Below are 9,593 nucleotides of genomic sequence, written 5' to 3'. Positions count from 1 at the left end.
TCTCACCGTGAACTCAAAGATTCCCAGCTGCTCTGTAGAATTTAGTTTTTAGTCTGGAACTCACTTTTTAATTTTTTTTAAAGACTATTTTTTTTAGAGTGGTTTGAAATTCACATCAAAATTAAGAGGAAGGTACAGAGATTTCTCATATACTACCTGCCTTCGCCATTGTCAGCATTTCTCACCAGAAGGTACATTTGTTACAATTGATGAACCTACACTGACACATCATAATCCATAGTTTACATTAGGGTTCACTCTTGGGTTTGGACAAATGTATAATGACATGTATCCATCATTATAGTGTCATACAGAGTATTTTCACTGCCTTAAAAATCTTCTGACCTCCATCTATGCATCCCGCCCCCTACGTCCACCCCCACAAACCCTGGCAACCACTGATCTTTCTACTGTCTCCATAGTTTTGCCTCTTCCAGAACATCATATAGTTGGAATCATACAGTAGGTAGCCTTTTCAGATTGGCTTCTTTCACTTAGTAATATGCATTTAAGCTTCCTCCATGTCTTTTCATGGTTTGATGGTTCATTTCTTTTTAGTACTAAATAATATTTCACTTGTGGATGTACCACAGTTTGTTTATCCATTACCTGCTGAAGGACATCTTGGTTGCTTTCAAGTTTAGTCACTTATGAATAAAGCTGCTGTAAACATCCATGTGCAGGTTTTTGTGTGGTCATAAGTTTTCAGTTCCTTTGGGTACATACCAAGACGCATGATTACTGGATTATATGGTAAGGGTTTAGGTTTGTAAGAAAGTGCCAAACTGTCTTCCAAAGTGGCTGTACCATTTTGCAATCCCACCAGCAATGATTGAGACTTCCTATTGCTCCACAACCTCACCAACATTTGGTGTTGTCAGTGTTTGGGATTTTCACCATTCTAATAGGTGTGTAGTGTATCTCGTTTTAATTTGCATTTCTCTGGTGACATATGATATGGAGTATCTTTTCATATACTTATTTGTCATCTGTATATCTTTTTTGGTGAGGTGTCTGTTAAGGTCTTTGGCCCATTTTTTAACCTTGTTGGTTGTTTTCTTATTGTTGAGTTTTAAGAGGTCTTTGTATGTTTTGGATAATAGTCTTTTATCAGATGTGTTTCTTGCAAATATTTTCTCCCAGTCTTTGGCTTGTCTTCTCATTTTCTTGACTGTGGCTTTCACAGAGCAGGAGTTTTTAATTTTAATGAAGTCCAGCTTATCATTTATTTCTTTCATAGAGCATGTCTTTAGTGATGTATCTAAAAAGGCATCACCATGGCCAGCTCGGTGAAGTAGTGGTTAAGTTCGTGCACTCTGCTTCAGCAGCCTGGGGTTCGCAGGTTCAGATCCTGGGCACGGACCTATGTGCCGCTCATCAAGCCATGCTGTGGCAGCGTCCCACATAAAAAAATAGAGGAGGATGGGCACGGATGTTGGCTCAGGGCCAATCTTCCTTAGGAAAAAGAGGAAGACTGGCAACAGATGTTAGCCCAGGGCCAATCTTCCTCACCAAAAAAAAAAAAAATTAAAAAAGGCATCACCATACCCAAGGTCGTCTATGTTTTCTCTTATGTTGTCTGCTAGGAATTTTATAGTTTTGCATTTTACGTTTAGGTCCAAGATCCATTTTGAGTTAATTTTTGTAAAGGGTGTAAGGTCTGTGTCTGAAGTCCACTTTTAAAATGAATTCTTATGCATGTTCCTAAAACACAGAGAAGAGGGAAGAGCCATAGAACTCTAATCAAGGTGTCAGACAAATGGTCAGGAGGAAATTTAGAACTGGTTATTGAGCAACTAATATTGCTAGGAGTCACTTTGCACAAAGGGCCTTATTATCTCTCTGAAAGGTCTAAATTTGATGGTAGCAAACATCCTTATTTTCCAAAGAAGAAAACACTGAGTTGATTTCAGAAGCTGTAGGTAAAAGGACTTCACAGAAATCATTGCTAAAATTATGGAATGAATTATAAAACAAATGATGAGTTTCTAGAAGAGTAAAACATTCTCCTACGTAATCAGAACACAAACAAGATGCTCAGAAAATTTAACACTGTTATAATACTAGTTCCCCAGTTGTCTTACTAATGCCTTTTATAGCATTTTTCTTCTTAAATCCAGGATTTTGCTTTCTTTTGTTTTTACACAAATCGTGTATTATTTATCTTGTCTATTTTTTGTTGTTGTTATTTAAAATTTTATCTTGGCAATAGCTATTTCTCTTTAAGATCTCCTCCCCTCCCTTTTTTTTTTTTTTTAACGTAAAGAGTGTCATATTTTACACCTTTTTGGGGGGAGGTTATTTTGTTTTTGTTGTTATTGTTTAAAAATTTATCTTGGCAGTTATTCTCTATATGTGCATGAGAACTTTAAACCCTTTTTTTTAATTGCCAAATAGTATCTCAGTATATGGCTGTACCCTAGTTTATTTGACCAGGCTGCCACTGATGGATATTTAGGTTATTTCTAATCTTTTATGGTTACAAACAGTGCAGTGATAAATAACATTACATGTATGCCATTTTACACATGAGTGTATCTATCTTGAGTATATCTATCTTGAGGATGAATTTGAAGAATTGCTGAATATGTACATTTATTTCCATAAACTAAATTCAAATTACCCTGATAGGAAGATTGCTCTACATCAGCAGCGGATGAGCATGCCTGTTTATCCAAAGCTTGCCAACAAAGGATTTATCAAACATTTTTGTGATTTTGGGGTATTACTGATTGATCTTCTGTCTCCTGAAGATTTTTCTTTTAAGCTCATAGGAGTGCCTGAATTCCTCTATTTAGTTTCACCACCCTTAAATCCATTCTGTATAGAGCTGCTCAAAACTGTATTACCACTCTGCTTAAAATCCTGCAGTGGCTTCTCTATAGAATAAGATAAGGACTTCTCAGCCTGGCTTCCTGTGGTTTTTGTTTCTCTCTCTAACCTCATCCCTCACTACTCCTTAGTAACCACCACTTCTTCCCCAACTCTGCTTTAACCTTGCCCAGTCACTAACGGTTCCTCCCTGAGCCCTAGTGGTTGTCTCACCTCCAGCCTGTGCAAAAGCCGCTGTGCTTGCCCAGAACACTTTGAACCTTTTTAGTCTTATTTCTTTACCATCCTCGTCTGGATCAGGTGCTCTTTTTGTGTGCTGCCCAGCTTCTCAAGTTTACATCTCTCCCTGAATTTGTGAGGGCTGGCATTACCTCTTCTTGTAAATTCCTTGAGGTCAAGGACCTTGTCTTAATGTTTGTTGACCAGAGTGGTAGCACAGAATCTGGACCAGGAAATGTTAGTTAAATAAATATAGTCCCCTACTACAAGGCGTATATTCCCAAGATATATGTCTGCTCACAATCTTTTGTTAGTGTACATGTGTTTTTATTTATTTATATATGTATTTTTTTTGCTGTGGTAAAATATATAAAATGTAGAATTTACCATTTTAACCATTTTTACATGTACAATTCAGTGACATTAATTACATTCATGCTGTTGTGCAGCCATCATCATTATCTGTTTCCAAAACATTTTCATCACCTAAACAGAAACTCTGTAACCATTAGGCAATATCTCCCCATTCTCCTCTTCTCCTAGCCCCTGGCCACCTCTAATCTACCTTCTGTTTTTATGAATTTGCCTATTTTAGATGTTTCGCGTAAGTGAAATCGTACAATGTTTTTCCTTTGTGTCTGGCTTATTTCACACAGCATAGTGTTTTCACATTTCATCCGTGTTGTAGCATGCGTCAGAACTTCATTCATTTTATGAATGAATAATATTCCATTGTATGTCTATGTTTGTTTGTTTGTTCCATCCATCCACAGACGAATGGAAACTTGCCTTGTTTTCACCTTTTGGCTGTTGTGAGCGGTGCTGCAGTGAATGTTGCCGTACAAGTATCTGAGTCCCTGTTTTCAGTTCTTTTGGGTATTACCCCTAGGAGTAGAATTGCCGTGTCATTTGGTAATTCTATTTTTAGCTTTTTAAAGGAAGCACCAAACTTTTCCACAGTGGCTGCACCATTTTACATTCCCACCAGCAATGTATGAGGGTTCCAATTTCTCCACATCCTCACCAACGCTTATTTTCCATTTTTTGTAGACATCCTAGTAGGTGTGAAGTGGTATCACACTGTGGTTTTGATTTGCATTTCCCTAGTGACTAAGGGTGTTGAACACCTTTTCATGTGCTTCTTGGCCATTTGTATATCTTCTTTGGAGAAATGTCTATTCAGGTGCTTTGCCCATTTTAAAATTGTGTTGTTTGTCTTTTTTAGATTGAGTTTTAGGAGTTCTTTATATAATCTGGATATTAAAACCCTACAGATATATGGTTTGCAAATGTTTTCTCCCATTCTTTAGGTTGTCTTTTCACTTTCTTGATAATATCCTTTGATGCACGAAAGTTTTTAATATTGACGAAGTCCCATTTATCTATTTTTTCTTTTCTTTTTTCTTTTTTTGTGAGGAAGACTAGCCCTGAGCTAACATCCGATGCCAACCCTCCTCTTTTTGCTGAGGAAGATTGGCCCTGGGCTAACATCCGTGCCCATCTTCCTCCACTTTATACGGGACGCCGCCACAGCATGGTCTGACAAGCGGTGCGTGGGTGTGCGCCCAGAATCCGAACCTGCGACCCCCGGGCCGAGGAAGTAGAGTGCGCGCACCTAACCATTATGCCACCAGGCTGGCCTCCTATTATTTCTTTTGTTGCTTGTGCTTTTGGTTTCATGTCTATGACTCCATTGCTAATCCAAGGTAGTGAAGAGTTACCCTAAGTTTTCTTCTAAGAATTTTATAGTTTTAGCTTTTATGTTTAGATGATTGACCCATTTTAAGTTAGTTGTTGTATATGGTGTGATGTTGTGGTCCAGCTTCATTCTCTTACACGTGTTAGTCCAGTTGTCCCAGGACCATTTGTTAAAGAGCCTGTTCTTCCCTCATTGAGTGGACTTGACACCCTTGTCAAAAATCAATTGGCCATACATGTATGGGTTTGTTTCTGGACCCTCACTGCTATTCCATTGGTCTGTATTCTACCTTGATGCCAGTACCTCACTATTTTGATTGCTGTAGCTTTGAAGTAAGTTTTAAAGTTATGATATGTGAGTCCTCTGATCTTATTCTTCTTTTTCAAGATTGTCTTGGTTATCTGGAGTCTATTGAAATTCCATATGAATTTCAGGATCAGCTTTTCCACTTCCGCAAAAGAGGTCATTGGACTCTTGATAGGGATTACATTAATCTGTGGTTTGCTTTGTGTAGTATTAACATATTAAGAATTTTAAATCTTCCTACCCATGAACCTGTGATGTCTTCCCATTTATTTAGGTCTTTAATTTCTTTCAGCAATGTTTCGTAGTTTTCAATGTACAAGTCTTTCACCTTGCCCAGATTTACTTCAACTCCTAAGTATTTTATTCTTTTGGATGCTATTGTAAATGAAATTGCTTTCTTAATTTCCTTTTTAGATTGTTCATTGCAAATGTATAGAAACACAACTGATTTTTGCGTGTTGATCTTGTGCCCTTGCAACTTTGCTGAATTTGTTTGTTAGCTCTAGGAGCTTTCTTATGGATTCTTTGGAATTCTCTGTAATTAGGATCTTGTCATCTGTGAATAGAGATAGTTGTATTTCTTCCTTTCTAATTTGGATGACTTTTATTTCTTTTTCTTGTCTAACTGTTCTGTCTATAATTTCTAGTACAATGCTGAATAGCAGTGATGAAAGCAAGTATTTTTTCTTTGTTCTTTGTCTTAGGGTGAAAGCTTTTGGTCTTTCGTCATTTGGTGTGATGTTAACTGTGGGTTTTCCATAAATGCCCTTTATAATGTTAGAAAGTTTCCTTCTATTCCTAGTTTTCTGAGTGTTTTTATTATGAAAGGGTTGGATTTTGTCAAATGCTTTTCTGTGTCAAATGAGATGATCATGAGGTTTTTTTGCCCCTTCATTCTATTAATGTATTGGTTTCCTTATGTTGAATCAACTTTACATTCCTAAGATAAATCCTACTTGGTCATAGTATATAATCCTTTTAATATGATGCTGAATTCTGTTTGCTAGTATTTTGTTGAGGATTTTTGCATTAATATTCATAAGGGATATTGGTCTGTAATTTTCTTTTCTCATGATGTTTTTGTCTGGCTTTTGTATTGGAATAATGCTGGCCTTCTAGAATGAGTTAGGAAGTGTTCCTTTCTCTAATTTTTGGAAAGGTGTGAGAAGGAATGCTATTAATTCTTCTTTAAATGTTGGGTAGAATTCACCACTGAAGCCATCTGATCATGCACTTTTCTTTGTTGGAAAGTTTTTGTTACTGACTTAATCTCTTTTGTTATAGCTCTGTTAAGATTTTCTATTTCATCTTGAGTCAGTTTAGGTAATTTGTGTGGAATTTGTTTATTTCATCTAGGTTATCTAATTAGTTGGCATACAGTTGTTCATAGTATTCTCTTATAATTATTTTTATTTCTTTAAAGTATAGTAATGTTCCTACTTTCATTTCAATTTTAGTTATTTGTGTCTTTTTTTCTTTGTCAGTCTAGCTAAAGTTTTGTCAATTTTGTTGAACTTTTCAAAGAACCAATTTTTAGTTTTGTTGATTCTCTCTATTATCTTTCTATTCTCTATTTTATTTTTCTCCACTGTAATCTTTATTATTTCCTTCCTTCTGCTAGCTTTGGATTTAATTTGTTCTTCTGTTTATAGTCCCTCAAGATATAAAATTAGATTATTGACGAGATTTTTTTCTTTTCCAATGTAGTTGCTTACAGCTATACATTTCCCTCTGAGCACTGCTTTCACTGTATCCTATAAATTTTGGTAGGTTGTGTTTTCATTTTCATTTGTCTATAAGTATTTTTAAATTTTCTCTGTGATTTCTTTGATCCATTTGTAGTTTAAGAATGTATTGTTTAATTTCCACATATTTGTGAAATTTTCAGTTTTCCTTTTGTTATTGATTTCTAGTTTCATCCCAATATCACAATCAGAAAAGATACTTTGTATGATTTCCATCTTTTAAAATTTATTGAGACTTGATTTGTGGCTTATTGTATGCTCTATTCTGGAGAATGTCCCATTTGCACTTAGAAGAATATGTGTTCTGCTGTTGTTGGGTAAGGTGTGGTATATATGTCCGTTAGATCTAGTTGGTTTATAGTGTTGTTCAAGTCCTCCATTTCCTTACTGATCTTCTGTCTGGATGTTCTACCAATTATTGGAAGTATATTAAAGTCTCCAACTATTATTGTAGAACTGTCCTTTTGAGCCTTCAATTCTGTTAATGTTTGCTTCATATATTTGGGGCTCTGTTGTCTGTTGCATATACGTTTATAATTGTTATATTTTCTTGATGAATCAGCCCTTTTATCAGTATATTGTGTCCTTTGTTTCTTTTTAACAGATTTTGACTTAAAGTCTATTTTGTCTAGTTTTGGTATAGCCACCCAGCTCTCTTTTGGTTAATATTTCTGTGGACTATTTTTTTTCCATCATTTTACTTTCAACCTATTTGTGCCTTTGGATCTAAAATGAGTCTCTTGTAGACAGCATACAACTGGATCATGTTTTTTTTCATTCATTCTGCCAGTCTATGCCTTTTGAGTAGAGAGTTTAATCCATTTACACTTAAAGTAATTACTGATAAAGAAGGACTTACTTTTGTCATTTTGTTATTTGCTTTCTATATATCTTATACCTTTTTTTGCCCCTCATTACCTCCATTACTGCCTTCTTTTGTGTTTAGTTGATTTTTTGTAGCAGATTGTTTTAATTCTCTTCTCATTTCATTTTGTATATATTTAAGATATTTTCTTTGAGGTTACCATGGGGATTACATTTAACATCCTAAATTTATAACAATCTTATTTGAATTGATACCAATTAAGTTAAATAGCATACAAAAACTCTGCCCCTATACACCTCTGCCTTCCCTCTTTTTATGTTGTTATGGTCACAAATTATACCTTTTTTTTTTTTTTTTGGCTGAGGAAGATTTGCCCTGAACTAACGTCCATTGCCAATCTTCCTCTTTTTTTTTTTTTTTTTTTTTTTTATGTGAGCTGCCACCACAACGTGGCCACTGACAGATGAGTGGTGTGTTTCTGTGCCCAGGAACCGAACCCGGGCTGCCAAAGTGGAGTGCACTGAACTTTAACCACTAGGACATAGGGGCTGGCCCCACAAATTATATCTTTATACATTGTATGTCCAGTAACATTTTTTACTATGTCCAATGTAACATTTTTATTTTTTTAATGCATTTGCCTTTAATCCTGTAGGAAATAAAAAGTGGAGTTATAAACCAAAATACAATAATACTTGCTTTTATATTGGCCCTTGTGTTTACCTTTACTGGAGATCTTTGTTTTTTTATATGGGTTTGAGTTACTGTTTAGTGTCCTTTCACTTAAACCTGAAGGATTCCCTTTAATATTTCTTGTAGGGTGAGTCTAGGTAATGAGCTCCCTCACTGTTTGTTAATCCAAGAATGTCTTGATTTCTCCACCATTTTTGAAGGACAGTTTGTTGGATTTAGAATTCATGGTTGACAGTTTTTTTCTTTCAGCACTTAAAATGTGTCATCCCACTGTCTGATGCCCTGTATGGTTTCTGAAATCAGTTGTTAATCTTATTGAGGATCCCATGTACATGCTGAGTCACTTCTCTCTTGCTGCTTTCAGGATTCTCTCTTTGTCTTTGTCTTTTGACAGTTTGATTATAATGTGTGTAAGTGTGGATCTCTTTTGGTTTGCTGCTTGGAGTTGGTTGAGATTCTTGGACTTGTAGATTTGTGTATTTCATCAAATTTGGGAAGTTTTAGCCATTATTTCTTCAAATATTCTTTCTGCCCCTTTGTCTTTCTCAGGCTGTCATAGTACGTATATTGATTCTCTTGATGGTATCTCATAGGTCCCTTAGGTTCTGTTCACTTTTTAAATTTTTTTCTTGTTTTTGGACCTCAGACTCAATAATTTCAATTGTACTATTTTCAAGTTTGCTGATTTTTTTGCCGCTCACATCTCCTTTTGAACTCCTCTAGTGAATTTTTCATTTCAGTTATTTTACTTTTCAGCTCCAGATTTTCGGCTTGATTCCTTTTTATAATTTCTGTCTCTCTATTGATATTCTCAATTTGTGCCTATATCATCTTCTTGCTTTCCTTTAGTTCTTTGTCTGTGTTTTCCTTTAGCTCTTTGAGCATACCTAAGACAGTTGTTTAAAGTCTTTGTCTAGTAAGTCTGATGTTTGGGCTTCCTCAAGGACAGTTTCTGTCAGTTTATTTTCTTCCTTTGAATGGGCTATACCTTTGCATTTATTTGCTTTATGAATTTTTTGTTGAAAACTGGGCATTTGAATATTATAACATGGTAACTCTGAAAATCAGATTCTCCTTTTTTCCCTAGGGTTTGCTGTTCTTTTTTCTTGGTTGTTGAAGGCTGTAATCGTCTGCTTAGTTTGACTTTTTGAAACTATTATTGCAAAGACTATCTTTCTTATTGTGAGAGGTCCCTGAAGTCTCTGTTCCTTAGCTTGTGTTCAGCTAGTATTTTGACAGATTTCATTAAACGCCAGGAGCTAGAAACAAAACA

The sequence above is a fragment of the Diceros bicornis genome, chromosome 22 (genome assembly GCF_020826845.1).
Source record: "Diceros bicornis minor isolate mBicDic1 chromosome 22, mDicBic1.mat.cur, whole genome shotgun sequence".
In the NCBI taxonomy this organism is placed as follows: domain Eukaryota; kingdom Metazoa; phylum Chordata; class Mammalia; order Perissodactyla; family Rhinocerotidae; genus Diceros; species Diceros bicornis.
Note: the sequence above shows the minus strand (reverse complement) of the source record.